Genomic DNA, 18,058 nt, shown 5'->3' on the forward strand with positions numbered 1-18,058 from the left:
TTTTTCATAAAAAGTCTTCTTTCCTCCCATGCTGGCAGCTTACACACTGCTGAAATTCACGAAACAGTGCTTTGAACGCTGATTAACTCAATGCTTGCCTTAAAATTGTTACACGATATCCACAGGCACATAACGGATTTAGAATGTTTCTCAGATGAAAAAAAAAAAAAATAATCTTTGGGCATAGAAGATTTTGAGTGAGAGGAAGTCCACTGGTAGTAGGAAAGGAGATGATGGTGGTTGGCTTATTCCAATGAGTATCCTCTTTATATTTTGTGTGCGTTACTACTTGTACGCCTCTATCAGATGTGTGTTTGTGCTAGTTTCATAGGTGAGACGTTGAAACTCCCAATAGCACTGCTAAAGAGGTATTACTCTCCTTCTGCAAAGGCTGAACCTTTCTTACTGTAAGCTGCTGTCACATGTGATAAATGATACTGTGAAACTTGAACTGGTGTGTGAGCAAGCTATCTGCCGCCACTTTCAGGGGTTGCTTTCCTTAATACGTATAATTCTTTCTTCACTCTCCAAACTTCAGCTTAGAGAGATTTAGTTTTTCAAGCTATATGTTCTTCCAGAGTGTCTTCCCATCCCCTTTCCCTTTGGATTAAGCAGCCACAGCCCTTTTACCTTGCAGTGAAAAAAACAATGGGTTTTGTTCAGAGGAAACAGCATGTGTCTGGTTTTGTGTGATGCTCCCTGCCCTTCCCTTCCGTAGAGTCTGTTGGGATGCTGGTGCAACTACCTCATAGGATGTTTGATTCCAAGAGGCTGAATATTATAAAAAGTAAGTAAATAGTAGTAGAGTACCTGTATTTCCAAACTGCAACAGTTCCTATTAGTTCAGATATCTGGGCCTTCCTCCTGCTCAGGTACTGCGATGCACAGCCTTGACACACCTGCCAGTAGGGATGTGAGCTGCCTTTCAAACTTGACCAGCTGGACACATGCTAAGTAAATCTTGCAGGTATTAACAAGGCTTTTAGGGGCGTTAGACCAAGCTAACTCCCACAATCTGTCATTGCATCTTTAAATCATTGTCAGAACAGGAGCGCTGAGTCTTCCCAGAACTGTATTAATTGGATTTTGTGCTACTGGGAAGATGTGTGCTTTGTGTCTTGCATAGCAATTGCAGGCACAGCCACTGAAGATTTTAGCGCCCCATGTTTTACTTTGCTTCCTCCAAAACTGCCGTTCCTCCTGAAACTTTTAATAACACCAGCTTACGTGCCTCTGTGAATCAGTGTTTTGAAGGAGTAAACAAAACCGTACTAGCTTTCCAGCTAATGCAAATAAGCCAAGTTTTTGGCTGACTCTGTCAAAACATATTTCTTTTTTTAACCTTTGTGTGGTTTTCATTCACGATGGAATGCCTGACACCGTGGTGGCCTTAGGTCCATAAAACAAAGTAAGCGTAACTTATGCATCTGAAAACTGTCATCTTTAATCTTGATTTCCAGAGTGCATTGCTGACCAAAATGCAATTTTAAAAGCTTTATTCCCCCTTTTTCTGTCGAAGAGGTCTAGTCAGAAAATAGTGGAGAACAAAACCATTTTTCAGCCCAGATGAAGTGCATAAAAATTACAAATTGATTTTATAGTGCTTGTTGAACTTGCTTGTTCAATAATAAATTATTCCAGTTATAAAGTAACCAATGCATCCCTTGTAACTACCTACTCTCTGAACAGTGACAGACTACAACTTGTATTAATACAAACCATATTGAGCAATCAGTAGAGCATATGCAGTGTTTCAATGCAACATCAGCACCGAAATCATGATAAAATACTTCAGGATGCCAAGCTAGTCTGTGGCAGGGAGCTGGTAATTTAGGCTGGTCTTCAGAAATGGTCTCCTGGAGCTAGAGTGGAGTTAATAGGGGGGAGGGAAAAAAAAAAAAAAGGTTGGCTGCCAATAAAAGGCTGAGTGGCAGTTTATTTGTCTGTTCAAATCAAGTATCAGATGCCAATTAAAAGGGTCTCCTGCAGTCACTAATTAAGAAGCACTGAGGGATTGATTAGCCATTTACCAATGACTGTCAGTACAGATGCGTTTGTTCTATTATCTCAGCGTGTACTTTGGGGAATCGACTAGTTTCTATTAATGAATTTGAGTGTGTTCACGTGATGAGCATGAGAGTTTGGCATTAAATTTGTTTTAATATATAAACCATTCATTTTATTGCCTGGCCCATGCTCTTCAGGCATGGCTATGCTTTCTGTTGCTTCAAAGGAATTTGTCTACTAAGATTATTCTCCAAGGAGAGCAGCCGTTCAGGTGTCAGCCATCTCATGGGTGAGGGTCAAGTTCTTGTTTGTTCCACTGGTCTCCTGCCAGCACTTTGGCCTTCCCTCTCCTGAGTCCTGCATCGTCAGGCAATGCATGAACCACAGGCAGCATGTGGTGAGCACTCTGACGTGGGATGACAAGTAATTACAAAACTCTGTTTTGAAAGGCACCAGGTGAAGATTTCTGGTTCCACATTGAGGCTTTAGCTAAAATCTAGAAGGATTTGAGGCTGTTGGCCATGTGATGGCCTTGGAGACTCCTCCACTGTAAGGTGACAGAAATCTTGAAAACCCCAAGGACTGTGCTGGAAATCTCAGTGCTGCTTCCCAGAGTCCTTTTGAAGCTTATTAGGTGCCCTAAAGCCATGGGAACGTAAGGCCTTTTGGTAGTTTGTGCCCAGGGGTCTCAAGTCTTCATTTCTTTCACAAAAATTTAGACAACAGCATTTTGATTCAGAATAATACTTTTCTCACTGCTTATCTTGAAAATTATTATTTTTCTGTTTTGGAAAAAGAAACTTTTCTGTATCAAAACTTCTTAAGTTTTTCTAGTGAAAGATAGCTGTAGCTACCTCTTGCAGGAGAGCATTGTTCAGCACACCACTTTTTGAAGCTTGTTTCAGACTTCAAACCAGTTTTAGCCCCATGTGAAAATCTCCTCTGGTTTGCATTTAATGTTTGCAGAAATTACATTTAGAATGAGATCCAGTAAGATCTTAAATTTGATGGTTGAAAAACCTTTAATCTTTCCTGTTATTAGTACTAAAGGGGCTTTCAGAGAATAATAAAGCTATCAGTTTAAGCCCCTTAATTCTTTCGTTTACTCATTCCTTCTCCTGTTTTTATTTTGCTTTCTTATTGTTCTGATATGCATTTTCCTGTTGTTTTCCTATGCCATTTTCACCTTCTTTTCCCTGGTTCAAAGCTCTACATTTAGTGCTCTTTTTCCCCAGTTCTCCCAAACTCTTTGTAAAGTCTCTAGGCTGTTCCTCTCCTGTCTCACCCTTAAAGCCTTCGCTCTGCTTCATATTCTCTGCTCTATCTCAGCCCGTTGCTGTCATGTCTCTGTTTCTACCAGTGTGGTTGCAGAGGGCAATCCACGATGGGTTGTGGAGCGGCTGTGTCCACCTTCCTGAGGGCTCCCTACATGAGGCAGCTGCACAGAAGCTCAGACACAGCTGCGTGGCAAGAAATGTACCAGTTACTAAGTGGTTTGGGAATGCACAGGAATATATCAGGCTGGTATTTTTGCTGTTTAACTAGTTGGGCTGCTCTCCTTTTACTTTGGAAGTAGTTGTATGTAGTTATAGTTAGTTATTGCCATTGCCCTGCATGTTAGGAAACTGCTGTAAGGGTAGCTGTAGGAAAAGAGGTCACCCAGATGGCTCATTGGAATCAGGAATATCAGAGGAGGCAATGAAAATCAGCCTTGTCTGATGGTATAGCTTAAGCTTTGTGACTAAACTAAAGAAACTCAGGAATAGAGTCCTAATTTCTATGATATTTGTAATGAAAATGGTTATACACAGAATCATAGAATGGCTTGGGTTGGAAGGGACCCTAAAAGATCATCTAGTTCCACCCCCAACTGCTTTAGGTAGGGATGCCACCCACTAGATCCGGTTGCTCAGGGCCTCATCTAACCTGGTCTTGAACACCCAGGATTGGGCATTCACAGCTTCTCTGGCAACCTGTTCCAGCACCTTACCATCCTCTGAGTGAAGAATTTTCTCTTAATCTAAATCTCCCCTCTTTGAGTTTAAAACCATTCCCCCTTCTCCTGTCATTATCTGATTGAGCTCTCCATCTTTTGGATAAGCCCCCTTTAAGTACTGAAAAGCCGCAATGAGGTCACCCTGGAGCCTTCTCTAGCTCTCTCAGTAGGAGAGGTGCTCCAGTCCTAGGAGCATCTTCATGGCCCTCCTCTCATCCCAAAAATTGTTTCTGCCTGGTTTCGAACCAGGGACCTTTTGCGTGTTAGGCAAACGTGATAACCACTACACTACAGAAACACTGTAGGCTTGTGCTGTAGGCTTGTGCTGAATAGAAGTACTATAAAAATAAGTTGTTGCTAAACAGGTGGTTGGGTTTTACGGTACAGTTGCACCACCTCCTGTGTGACGCCCTGCCATAGAACTTGTAGATGAAGTAGACAAGACTGGTGTGTGGTCTCATCTCTTACCAGTCAGGGCCAATGCAACTCCTCCTGTGGGTTTTGATGAGTGTTAAGTGATGAATCGGATGGGGGGATTGCAAGTCCTTTCTAAAGATGAGGCTTGATGGACTGCGTAGAAGCCAACTAAGCAACCTGACCCACTGAGGTCTGACTCTCGTGTTAACCACAGACAACTTTTTTAGCATTTTCAGATCCAGTTGTTGGACATTATTAAGTGGACTGCATGAGAAGAAATGAAGTGAATAGAGTGAATTGGAAAATAAAAGATTTGGATTAAATTTAAGACATGTTCTTTGTACTAGGTTTTGGTGGCTCTAAATGCATATTGTGCCTGAAATCTTTCTCATGACTTCAGTGCTTTTGTCGGCTTTGTATAATGGAGTAAAATGTTATAGCAAATGCTTTTTCATGGCTGTGATCCTTTATAATCATAGAAACCTTACTTGCAGTTGTAAAAATACAAAGAATAAAAATAATTCACCAAATTGGATAAGCTGTGATATTGCAGAGGTCAGCCAGTAAGAAAAAGCATGTTTTTCTGTCTGTGATAATAGACACAGTCCATTCTTGTGTACCATTTTATTTCCATCACTCATAAAACCCAGGAACTGAGAAAATGGCATTTTTTTTCCTTTCCAGTAATACAACAGAAGTTGTGTTATGTATTAATTACATTTCTAGTTCTTTCTGGGTTTAGAATTGGTGAAAGTTGTTACCCATTGTTGAAATATCTCAGTGTAGTATAAGATGAACTTTGTGTGTAGCACAGATGAACTTTGAGTGTCCAGTGTATGAAGACAAAAAGTAAAGCCAGATAGTGGAGAATGTGGATGATGCCCAGACCTCAGGACTCCGGCACCATGGGGTTGCTCCTTGGTCCTCCAGTCCCATCCCTTGTTGTCACCCCCATCTGTGGGGAGCCAGGAGGAATAACACTTATCCTCGCCCATTAGCACCACTGGAATGACAGCTAATTGTGCATCCATAGGCAGGCCTTTCCCTTTTAAGTCAGGGCTGCTTCTGCCCAGAAATGGTTGCTTTCAAGAGCTAATTACTGCTGAATTTTGCATGATTAATGCTTACCAGAACAGCTACAGTGGGCATTTAAATGTTTTTAGCTCTCTTTCCTTTGCCTTGAGTACATCTTGACTTGTAATTTTATGCTTAAGGTTCTGCCTGAATTAGGCATCTCTGAGTCTCTATCTGAAATAGAAAAAATAATAGTTCATTGCCTCATTTGAAAGTTCTGCTTAGAGAATTCAGGGTTCTGGTGAATAGGCCTGATTGTTTATTAAAAACTCTCTTTATATAGATAAAATAGGAGGCTTTTGGCAATGCTTCCTGTTTTAAAGGAGGTAAAAAAAGAGAACAGAAGCCCAGTTATTACTGAGGATGAAGTGTAATTAATTGTATGCAAGGATAAGCCACACGTTGGCTTGGAGTGTGAGACAGATGAGTTCTGATAATGAACAACCTCATCTAACTTTCATATTGGTGTTTATGCATGGCAGTAAATATGGAAATGGGGGCAATGCAGATCTGTCCTTGGCACCAGACGTACCGAGTTATATCTTCTAGATTTCCTCTGTACAGGGAATTATGTGCAAGTGTGTCCAAGGTACAAGCAACCCTGGTGATGGACATCAGGTACAAGAACGTGTGCCAGGTTGCTCGATGCTCAACGTCTCCACAAAGCCCACTGCCCTCCCTGAGCTGGCATCACTCAGCTAAGCAGGATTAGGCTCTTTCCGTTCTGTTTCCAAAATCTAAACAAAGTCTTGTTAAAATTTCTGCTCTGTATTTGAGGTTGGACTGGAAAAGCAGAGCAAGAGGAAGGGGGGCATAAAAAAGAAAAGGATTTCTTCTTTGAACTTGTGAAGATAAGAACAGGCTTTAATGAGAGGAATGAGATGCATACTTCAGAAGGAAATTGCAGCCCTGTAATTGGCATTGAGAAATACGCTGTAATACCAGCTAGTGTTATTGGGGCCGGTACATCTGAGAAGGATCCGAGGAACAATCAAGGTCGTGTATTTTGTAAACAGATTTTTGCATCTAGATGTACGGCAATCTGCCACATGTTCCCCAATACAGATAGCAGTTTTATGGTCTGTACATGCGGGTGCTTTGGTGCACGTGTCTACACAAAGAGGAGTCTGAATTGGATAAGTGACTGAAATATTAAACAAGTAGGCAATGGACTATTTCTGTAACCCAGAGTGACAGATTTTTGATGAGACTGGACTTTGTTTTTAAAATCCCTGATAGGCTTTTTTTCCCCTTAATTTAGTTTCAACGATATCTTGGTTTTAGGCAGCTGTCTAAAATATCTGTTGATCAATCCTTTCAAATCTATTTAGGCTCTCCGTAGGTAGTGAACCGAACAGGGAAAATTGTTTACACAGTAAATCCATAACAGGGTGAGTCTGAGTAAGCAAATTGTTTAACTTTTACCTTAAATATTTGTGTGTTAATTTTCATTAAATGCAAGAGAAGCATTATTCAGTTTTGTCTCTCTTCTACCGTTAAAATAAAGTCATCATGAAGCAAAAAAGCTAAAATACTGAATGTGAAAGCAGGTTTTATAAACCTTCAGGCCCTGAGGATGATCAGGTCTCAGGTGGTTTGATAGAAATAGGATGTAGATGTGGGAAGAACAAAGGCTGCATTGCTCGTGACTCACCTTGCCTCCCTTTGCTGCCTGCCAATCAAAGCCAGCGTGCTCAGATCTCTCCCACCAGTATTTCCTTCTTGAGAAAGCAGCTGTAACAGAAGATGACAGCCCAGGCCAAAAGCATGGATCTGCCTGTGCACTTGTGTACAACACCCGAAGGCACGTGTGGTTCCAGATGCTGCCCAGCGTTACAGACAGGTAGGCAGAGAGAGGCAGGTAGCCTCAGCACCCATGCGATGTTGAAATCCAATGAGGTAATGGGCTGCTTGGGACCATCTTTATCTAGTTCCCGTAGCTCGCTGCTTGGATGGTCGCCATCCTCACACAGTGGTGTAACTATCCCCAGGGCCTTTGCAGTAGGGTATTTCTGAAATCCCAAGTGGCAGTTGCTTGTGCGGGAGCCAAGCTCACCTGAGCTGTAGTGGTTGGGAGCAGACGCAGTTCAGCCACGTTTCTGACCCGGCCAACTGCCCTAGGGTGGGAGTGACTGAGGCTCATCCGACCTCGTAGCTCCTGTGATGTTTTACGAAGAGGATGGGCTATTTCTCTGTAAACTTGTTGGTGGTATTTTCTCAAATATAAATATCATTTCCCCTCCAGATATCTGCTGGCTTCCATTTATCAAAGTGACAGCCAGCCAGCAAGCAAGCAAAGCTCTCAAAACGTATGATAAAATTAGCTGCAATCGATACTCCATTCAAAGCAATATGATTAAGCCTACGAGTTTAGGTTTAATTCTGTCTTGCAGACTGCAGATGACACTGTTTCAGAAGGACTTGATTTTTACAATAATCAAACGATAAGCACAGATCAATTTACAGTTCTTGTTGGCCAACTACACTTAATAGGAAAATAAAATGCTAGGGAAAATAATACTGACATCTCTGTTACAGAGAGACAGATCTAAGCTATCGCAGACTCCAGGACAAAATACCAGCAGTTTCATTACACAATTTTTGAAGACTCCAAGTTATGATGAATGATGAGCCAAACTGATTCATGTTAATCACTGCCTCACATTGAATTTAGTGAGGCAGAATGCAGTTTGGTATTTATAACTGGAATTGTTGTTTATAGGTGAATACAGTATTGACTAATCTTACTGCCAGTTCAGTGAACAACTTGGGCAAGTATCTAGTTTTTGAGTGTTTGAGGTAGCATGAGGTTGTTAGCGTGACTAACTTGTCAGGAAGTGAGCTGGTTACAAGTGAAAGAATTTTACAGGGTTTAGTTCTTTACCTTCATATACCCGATAGCTATGTAATTTGGTCTGCTTTAGTGTTATTTTTCCCTGATTGCTGCCTTCGGGTCACTAAGATCTCCACAGAGTGTCACTGGTTCACTGCCAGAAGCTACTGTTACGTTTCAAACATTTAACATGGGCTGTTATATCACCGATGTCAGGTTCTGCATCATTAGGGTGCATCTGGGTATGGTCTTGAATAGGAGAGCTGAGGAGTCGCTGGCAGTGCGGATACTTATTTTCAGGATCCCCTCCTGCTTCCTGCATGCTCTCACGTCCCTGTGCACGCGGGCAGCTCCTTCCTTTTGCACTCCTGGGCGTCATCCATCCTGCCTGGAGAGCTGAGCTCAGATGCTGCCTTGTCATTGTCACCCACTGTTGTAATGCTGTAATGTGATGTCAATGAAGCCATAAATCAAGTCTGCTCCGTAACAGATACTTTCAGAAAGCTAACAGACCTAACAGTGCTCTCCAGTGCACTATCCAGCCACCAGGCTGGTCTCTTTTTCCAAGCCGATACAAGCAAGATGCTTCCTGTTGTGAGCTGGGGGTGGCTGCTGGCAGAAATTTCTCTGTAAAGATATTTTGTGTCTGCAGTTTGTTCTGCTTCCGCTTCCCTTTGATCTGTTACCCTGCTTGCAAGAGCCCTTCCTTGGGACTCTCTGATCAAGGTCCTGCCCTAGGTCCAGGTGGAGGTGTTCCTGGGTGGAAGAGGGATTGGCAGCGATTGCAAAGGGGAGTAATGCAAGGGGTTGAGAGTAAAGGGTTCTGGTAGCTTTCACTGGCAGCAAATCCTGAGTGTGTGACAGCACTTACAAAGGAAATGTCAGGAGTTGGTGACATGTTAAAGGAAGCCTGAACTAATCTTTCAATTTGGGCTGTAAGAGATTGTTTCACAGTGGTGTGCACGTGTGTGCGCACGCTGTGTGCCTTTCTGGGTATGCGTGTGAGTAACACCTGCCCTCCAATTCCTGTAATCCCTTCCATCGGGGGGGAAGAAATAAACCCTCATGGTGTTAGGTGGATTTTGGGTACATTCAGAAGAAGAGCCATGTCTCGGCACATTTCCAATCAATGTGGTGTCAGACAGAGCCTTTCGGTAGCAAGTGTAAGAAGCCAGCAGCTGCTGGAGCTCTGGATCTGCCTGGCAGGAAGGCTGCATCTGGGCTGTGACTGCCCTGCCTGCTCGGACCAGGCCTTTGAGGAGTGGTGGTGGTTTTGTTATAGGTCACCTGCACGTGTTTTCTTCTGAAAAAATTTCTCCTGTTCAAACTATGGTCTAACTCAGAGCTGGTGAAACAGCTGCCTCTCAGGAAAAATCATCTGAAGGCGTAGTCCTTCATCAGATGCTTTTGCCTGTCCAGCTAGGTCAAAGTAATCCAGCTACCGATGTGTGTGGTAGCTTGGGCACATCAGTGTGTACATTGTCCAAATAAAAACAATAATGGGAGCTTTGTTTGTCCTGGGCCAGGTTACACTGTAGGTCAACTTGCAGACAGCGAGTCCTGCTGGACTCCTGAACCTGGAGAAGCAGGTGCTGGGGGCGAGCACCGTGTTTCTCACGCAGCTGGAAGCAGTTGTCTGGGTGACACAGACTGTGCAGCTGGAATTGCAGCCCTGATTTCGTTGAGTCCTGTGCACGTGTGCTGTAGTTAAGGCTGCTGGTAGCCTTGCAATTGTGTCTTGCTTGAGTCGACCCCTCAAAGCAGTGATTTCTGCTGAAATGCACACCAGATTTGGGAGCTTTATGTCTCATGTTTTAAAGTCAGGGCTTGGCTAGGACTGTCGTTCGTGATAGAGGCAGCACCGCATCGCAGTGCTTGCTTCCTGGCCCCTTGGTGGTGCGTTTGTCAGGAATGAATTTGCTGTGCAGAAAGATTTTTATTTTAAAGTGTGTTTAACTTCATGCTCTTCAGCCTGACTTCAAAAGGTTTGCCCATAGCTCAGAACTACAAACGTCTTCATCTCCCGTGTCAGGACAGCCTGGTCCCTGCGCTTTGCAAAGCAAATGAACGGTGCCTGCAGATCGCTCTGACACCAGGCAATGTCTGTGCTTAGGCTGCCTCGCTTGCAAGGCAAGAGGATGTGTGTGAGCCTCGTCTCCAACGTGTAGACATCTGAAGTGTACTGCGCGTTACATTGAGTGCCTCACAGATGGCAGTTGTGAGAATCTGTCTGGCTGTATAGCTCAGTGAAAAAAATGTTACAAAGATGAATTAATGACTAAGTGTTCCTTAGCTGTAGCTGCACAGTGACGAGAAAAAGGGAAGATGGCCTCGTGTTCACACACTCCCCCAGAGCTTGTCTCTCCGGAATGTGGCTTTCCAAATGGCACCGGAAAGCTGTTAATGACTTCATCTAAAACATTGTAAATGGCAAAGGATTGCAAAAATTAACTCATCATCTTAAAAATCAATAGCATTTAAGATGTGTGTTCCAAACAGTGACAGCACTAGTCTGAAAGCGTTCCCTGATTCAGCAGCTGAATGGAAATATCCATTAGAGAACAGGATGCTTCCTGCCGAGCCACCCACGCCTTTCTCTCGTTCGGAAGTAATTCATGTTCCTTCGCAGCTGGTAATGGCAACGATTCCTCTGTGTCTCCAAGGTCCTGAGACACGAGGAGAAATACTGAAACGAGAACCAGCTCCAATGTGAGTGTGAAGGCAGGAGTCAAACAGCCCGCTTAGATATGGTGTCAGGCAGGTGGGATTGGCTTGGTCCCAGGAAGGGCTGGGAACGTGCTTAAAGGTGAGGGTTGGGGCATCCAGACTTCAATTTTGGGCAGGTTTTTGCTGAATTTAGAAGCACTTGGGTTTAGGAATGGGAAGGTTCAGTGGGGAGTTAAAATTTTGGTAAAGGATGGAAGGTGCCAGAAAGCTCCAGACACTTATTGCCGTAGGATGTAACCCCTGATACCATGGGGTGGCAGGGGCTAACAGCTCTGCCCGGGCATATTTGACCTGGGCTACCAGGTGTTCCTGACACTGGCCTAGGGTTTGGACTGTTGGGACAGTGGGGCATGACAGAATAAGAGGAAACAATGACGATTTGATCTAGGACTAGGCTTAGAAGTATGTTTCAAGACACCATAATAGATGGAAACTTAGACATGGGCCGGGGGCATCTAATCTGTGCTTCTTGTTGAGTTTTGAAGGAGCATGTAGGCTACGCTAGGCTAGCTGATGCCTGCAGAGGTGTTCTTACTATGTTAAATATGGGACTGAAAATACAGGTAAAACTAGTCACTCATGTAGAGATCAGCTAAACAAATTTTCCCAAGGGCTACAGTAATTCAGCACTTCAGAATGAAAGCAAAGGTGAGCCACACAACAGCCTCTCCAGGTCACCCTGACCTTCATTTAAACTGTGGCTTGCTTTTTATTGTAAGCTGCAGTAGGCACGGCGTCTATTCCCTTCCTTCCAGAATGACGAGCACGGCTGCAAGCCATAGGGTGCTATTCTGCTCCACCACATGAAGCTTTATGGTCCACTCATAAAAACAGATTTAACAGTAGCTGAGACCTAAATGCAGTAGCATTATTGCAAAGCAATCCAAGCTCACAGCCCCCGCTTCAACAACCTCTTAAGAAGTTTGGCTAGACAGAAACCTGCGAGCCACCAGAGGAAATGGAGAATGACTCCAAATTTGGCTCAGTTTCAAATGCAGTTTAACACTGATTTCAGCTGGGTGAAATTCTCTGCAGGGATCTGCAGTAGGCAGAACCTCACTTCAGGCATCCTTATGCTGCATCACCTTAGTTTATCTGGGGAGAGCTCGTGTGCTCAGTCCTTGATGCATTAGTTGATTCTCTGCTGACCTCAGTGCTCCTCCATTACTCCCAGCAGTCAGATTCAAGAACAAAAGGAAGTTTCATTATTGCAGTTCAGCTGCAGCCAGAGAGAAAGGGCTACAGATCCAGGGAGCAGCAGACAGTGAAAGTGTGTGTGTATATGATACAGTCTTCCTTCCTTAAAACACAATAGAATAAAAAAGCCAAGGAGCAAAACAGAAATTCCTGGCAGAATTAAGATCTGTAACCACTGGAAATCGTTCCCCTAGTGATCTCCATCATAACAAATCCATTTCTAAATGCCAATCCTTGTTTCCTTTTTCATTTTTCTTAAGGCAATTTATGCATGCAAAACTACTCTCTCACATCTTCTTCCAAGAAGCCACCAGTGAAAGATGAGTCAGGGACAAGCACAACTTCAGAACAAAATGAGCCAACAGGTTCTCTGGGGAGCAGAGATTTTCCCCACCTTTTGTATCCAACCCTCTTTAGTACTTCTGGTACACAGGCCCACAGCTTTGTATTTCCTGGAAACTCTAATGGAGATCTAACATTTAATTTCTAGGAAAAACAAAACAAAAAACTCTACTCCAAGATGCCTATTATAGGATGGAAATATCTTGACCTCTGTTCTTTAAGAGAATTATTCAGGAAGCCACTGCTGTTACTGCTGCTCGTGGTAGGACTCAAGTGCTGCCAGGACTTTGATGAACTACGTCTCCACAATTCCACTGCAGAATTTTGTATCTTGATTTCCCTGTTAGGGTTTGCAGTGTCCCAGTTGTGCTTAGAGGCTCTGTTTGTTCTCATTGAGACTGCCCAAGGCATTATTTTCCTAATATCCTAATACACCATCATTATCCTTCTGCATTATGCCAATACTGTGTGCTACTTGGGTGATCCTGAATACATGGTAACTTATTTTGTAGCACCTTAGTACTGAAAACGTGCCAAGCAGTTTGCCTTTTCCAAGAGCATTTAGATGCCTTTTGAACCAGGTGCATTATCCAGTCAGCAAACAGCACGACAGTCTCTGTAAAAACAAAGCCATTCGTAGTTCAAAGCAAAGTACCTGCATTTTACCCAGGGCGTATGAGTCAGCATGAAACCTCGCTGAGATTTCTTTATGTTTGTCTGGGTATTGCAATAAAACAGCAATACATTCGTATGGGTCTCCATAGTGCTACACTAATACATCTAAATCACCTACAAGAGCAAAGAGCAACCCTTTTTTTCTTTTTTCCTTAATTAATGGGCAAGCTTATGAAACAAGCTGTAGGGTTAAACTGCATCTCTGTCCCAACTGCATCCCTCGAACTGCAGCTGAGCTTTGTACGGTACAAGCCATTTGCACGGAAGGGTTCTTACAAGCCAGCAAGGGATCTCCTCACTCCAGAGCCACTCTCAAACATCCTTCGTTTGGGAAAGTCAGGGATTAAAAAAGACAAGGGATGGGGCTGACCTGGCAGCTGCCCCATGGAGGTTGTGTTTAGCTCCGACTGCACCTCCATGGGAAGGCTCTACCGTTCTGGAGGTGGCTGCACACGAAGCTTGTAAGCACCCCTTTCTCCTAAACACTGGCAATGTACAGGAAAACCAAATCTTGTGAACCTGCTCTGCAGCCATCCCCGGCGTCCCAGGGGCGTGGAGGCGCAGGATTCCAGCTGCCTGAACCAAATGAGGCAGCAGGAGCCTTGAGAGCAGGCAAAGCCATTTAAAGCTCTTCTGCCTGTATCTTTTACTGCTTAACTTGCTGTGGGGGTAGATGTTAATTTAATGAGTACTCATTAAATGATCTTCCAGTAGCTCAGATAGGTCCCAGCAGGTTCCTTGAACATGACATAGGATTTTGTTTTGTATTGTTTGGGCTTAATTAATTTATCTGAGGGACAGTTATAGTCCTAACACAAGAGGGTATAAAAAAATAACAACGAACAAAACTTCCTGGAGAGTACTTCTGTCTGTCTCTGCCTCTGCCCCTGCTATTTTTAGGGTGATATTTAAAATATAGTTCAGCTTTCAATGTTGATTTTTTTTCCCAAAACCTTTGAGCTAAATTATTTTTAAATGTTAAAAGTAATAGCCTCAAACAAAGAAAAATAATTTTAAAGCAAAAGCAGTATGTATGGCCTAAATCAATTTGAAGTTAATCAGGATTTATTTGGGGGGTTTTGCCTGGAAAACAAACAAACAAACAAAAAAGATGCATTTGGCTTGGGATCAACCTGAAGTTCTTTCCTACCACATTTTTTTCAAGTTTTCCCCAGGAGATGAATTCTTCACACACTGTTATCAGGGTGAGTTGGGATAGAACAATTTCACCTGAGATGCGCAGTTATAAGCGACGTGTGACATGTCTACAAGTAGCAGTTATAAGCAAAAAGATAGGTTGTCCATCTGAAATTGAAGCTCAATAGAAAGAGGGGGGAAAGTAGTAGTTTTGAAACAAAGGAACTGCGCAAGGCTGGTCACAGACGATGCTTTTCAAGGCTGTCCCTAAATACTAATAACTGCCGTTACTAGAGAAGCTATCTTGTGCTGTAGTAACTGAGGACTAATTGATGAGGTACACTAATGAGGTACAAGCAAGGGCTGCTTGTACCTCATTCGAGCCTTTACCAATCCAATATGAACAACAATATTTACAATTTTTAGGGTTGAGATGGCTGCCAACAGGGCTCTGGAGAGAGGCCCCTCTGTGGGACATGGCCGTGGGCTCCAGCACCCCTCTCCAGAAACCCCTTTTGTTCACATCAGGCAAAATACATCTTTAACTCGTGAATTTTACTAGAGCAGACAAGCCCCTCAAAAGGCAGTCGGGTTCCTTTTCTATATGGCACAGCTCTTTGCTGTGCTATGTCCTTTGGGCTCCAGGCCCTCCTCTGTTAACAGGCATAGAGCAGAAATACCCCGAGGTCCTCCAGCACTCTTTGTTGGTCCTGCTGTCATCCATATCATTGAATGAGAAAGCTCAGATCAGGCAGAGAGTGTATGAGCAGGATGCTCAACAGCTAATTTTGTGTTAAAAAACAGATTTTTCCTTATTTGGACTAACAGCTTATCAGAGTGAGTCAGGCCTGGAGAAATGAAACACCGTGTTACATGGGTTTACATATAAATTAGCTCAAATTTTCTTAGAGACAGACTGGACGTTTTCCATTAGTTTAGCAAAATTTCCCAGTGATTGGGGTTTTGAAGGCCAACGCAGCCTCTGCAGTGAGTGTAGCTGCTGGTGTTAGAATTGAGTTTGTGTTGGAGACGAGGTGTGGTCTGTAGCTTTATTAAGAGCTGGACTGTTGTGCCTTCAAATTGAAGGCAACACTATTTAAATAAACTCAACACTCCGTGGTACGTTTATTTCAGGGAAATACAGAAACAATTTCAGACCCCTCTGATAAATAAATAACATGTCAGGGATTGCAAATTATATTTTAAAGGAAACTTTGGGTTAGTGTTTTCATTTGTCTGAAACAGTCAAAGTGAATCTAGCCGAGGAAGACTTCAGGTGACAAATATCTTAAGTCGTTTGCCTGTGGTGATGAATTGTGAAGGAGCTGAGCTTTCTGATGGACAGAGAAATTGAAGATATTTACTCTAGAGCAGTCAGGACTAGGATGAATAAATCTTTTCATGGAAGAGGATGTTCCATGTTGTGAGTTGCTTCTGAAGCGCCTAATCCTGTAGTATAGGAGTTGTAGGACAGTGTCAGCTGCCTCCAAGGGTCCCTGTTCAGCACTTTCACCTTGCTGTGGATGTGAGCAGTTTATTTTATGCTGGTTGGTGCTGAAGGTGTCCAGCAGTTACTGCACAAAAGAGGCTGGGCAGGCAGAGAGAGAGGGGAAACTGAGACCTTGGCCATGGTATTTGGCAAGTCGTGGGCTGAGAAGTGTAAATAAGCAGTGTTTCTTGGGTGGAAGATGAAGGCCCTTTCCAGAAAGGCGCAAGGAGACCACCAGATATGAGTGCAAAAGTGATTTTTATCACAGGTTTTATATATTAAAAATACAAACTAGGGGTGACTAACTTTCCTAAGGGAATCTAGAGTACTTAACATAATAGACCTGTAGTTTCTGTGCAATTTAATGAAGCTGTAAAATGTGGTTTATAGCTGACTTCCTTTTCCTCTGCTCTGTGTTGATCCCTAGAAAGTATGCCTGCAGGAAATCATGGTGTGTAGGTTTTTTTGTTTTGTTTTTGGAGAAGAGATAACTGCTCTTGATTTTGTTTGAAAAGCTTCTGATGCCTGTTTTTTGTTTGGATTTGGTTTCAACTGATACCCCAGACCTTTTCCCAGTTGCAGAAAGGGAAGGGTGTTTTCTTAACTTTTCGTATCCCTAGAAATAATTGCATTGAGTTGCCTGCTCCTAGTACTTCCAGAATGGAACTGGAATCTGTTAGAATTCAAGGAAATCTAATACAAGTAGACAAGTGATAGTAGGAAATCAGTGCAGTGATGTTAAAATAAACAAACAAAGCTTTGTTAATGAACTCCTAACTCATAGACAGAGAACAGTTCTCAGAATTGCAAATTGTTTTCATACTTCAATACTCTTTCCATTATAAAGCAATTAACTCTCTTAGTTTTTTAAGAACAAAAGCATTTGTTTCAAACATGATGTTTTTCTCTCTTCCCAAATATCTTTTTGCAGTTTCTTAGTCTTTACTGCTTTAGATGAAAGATTCTCGTTCTTCATAGTGTCATGGGCACAAGAATAGCTGATGTGAATTTTCATGTATTCGGTTTCCTAGAGTGTGGTTTAGCATTGACTTATATTTTCTCCACTGAAACAAATATTTATTTCATTCATAAGCACCTGCATAAAAACAGAAATGCCTACATCTTCAAGGTGGTGTGTATTTTAGCAATTTATATTATTTACCTTAAATCATGATTTCCTCTAAAAAATCATAGCAAATCTAGATTACCACTGTGATATACCTTAGTAAGTTTATGCCACATCTACAGAATATCTATTACATTTCATAACTGGAAGTGCTTGGCTTGGCCATCTTATTTCAGCATCTTTTACTTTCACTGCCTGCTCTTTGATCTAATCAACAGCAATCAAAAGGGGAGAGGAAACACAGTATGTGCAAAAGGTAACAAGGTGCTGTAATTCATTCTGTGCTTGGAGAAATGGAAAATGCACCAATACTTCAATGAAAATAAAATGTGATTTACATTTCTTAATACAACAACAACAACAATGAAAATCCAACAGCTAAAGTGTCATGAATACGATTTTTAGGGCAGGCTCGTACCGAACTAGAAACGTGACTTCAGTTCCTTTGGGCTTCCACGAAGTCCCTTCATATTACTGGAATGTAAAGTGCATCATAAATACTGAATAGTTAGGATTGAATAAATTATAAAAGTATTTGGAGCTTGGAGCATTAATTACTTGTGAAAACTCTTTGCACTGAGAATTTTAGACTGTTCAGGAGGTTAGTGGGTAGTCTTAAAAGCTGATGGTGACTTTCTGGGCCAGCTGAATTCATTGGCTGTTTTGTCATTGGTGTAACAGGGGCAAGGCTTCCACCAGTGGGATTTTACAACCAGTGTGCTCCCTAAAATTGAAAGTGTGCACCTGCCTGTATACTGAAAGTCTGCGCTCATTATATCCAAATGCAGCAAATGATGGGGCTGGGCTTACTTTATTTGTGTTTTGGTTTTAGTGACCTTCCTTGAAAGGGCTTACAACAGAATTTGGAGATCAAATCCCATACTTAGACGAAAGAGAGGAAGGGGCAAAGAACCTCTGGCAGATTTGTATTCGAAATTTCATTTGAATTGGGATGGGATTTGAACTCACCTTTTCCACCTCAGGTCAGTGATTGTTGTACTGGATGATTTAGTCATTTGCTCTGATTTTTTTTTTCTT

General features: G+C 42.6%; 1 protein-coding gene, 1 long non-coding RNA gene and 1 other non-coding gene across 19 annotated transcripts in view; 2 read left to right on the forward strand and 1 right to left on the reverse strand.

The window, feature by feature from the left end:
- GALNT9 (polypeptide N-acetylgalactosaminyltransferase 9) overlaps positions 1-18,058 on the forward strand; it is a 428,403-nt gene that overhangs the window by 201,229 nt on the left and 209,116 nt on the right. The window lies entirely within an intron of this gene.
- Positions 1-18,058, forward strand: part of LOC137841129 (uncharacterized) — a 357,202-nt gene that overhangs the window by 31,813 nt on the left and 307,331 nt on the right. The window lies entirely within an intron of this gene.
- TRNAV-AAC (transfer RNA valine (anticodon AAC)) lies at positions 4,229-4,301 on the reverse strand. Its single transcript has one exon. It is a non-coding gene; the product is annotated as a tRNA-Val (tRNA).

This window comes from Anas acuta, chromosome 17, assembly GCF_963932015.1.
Source record: "Anas acuta chromosome 17, bAnaAcu1.1, whole genome shotgun sequence".
Classification (NCBI taxonomy): domain Eukaryota; kingdom Metazoa; phylum Chordata; class Aves; order Anseriformes; family Anatidae; genus Anas; species Anas acuta.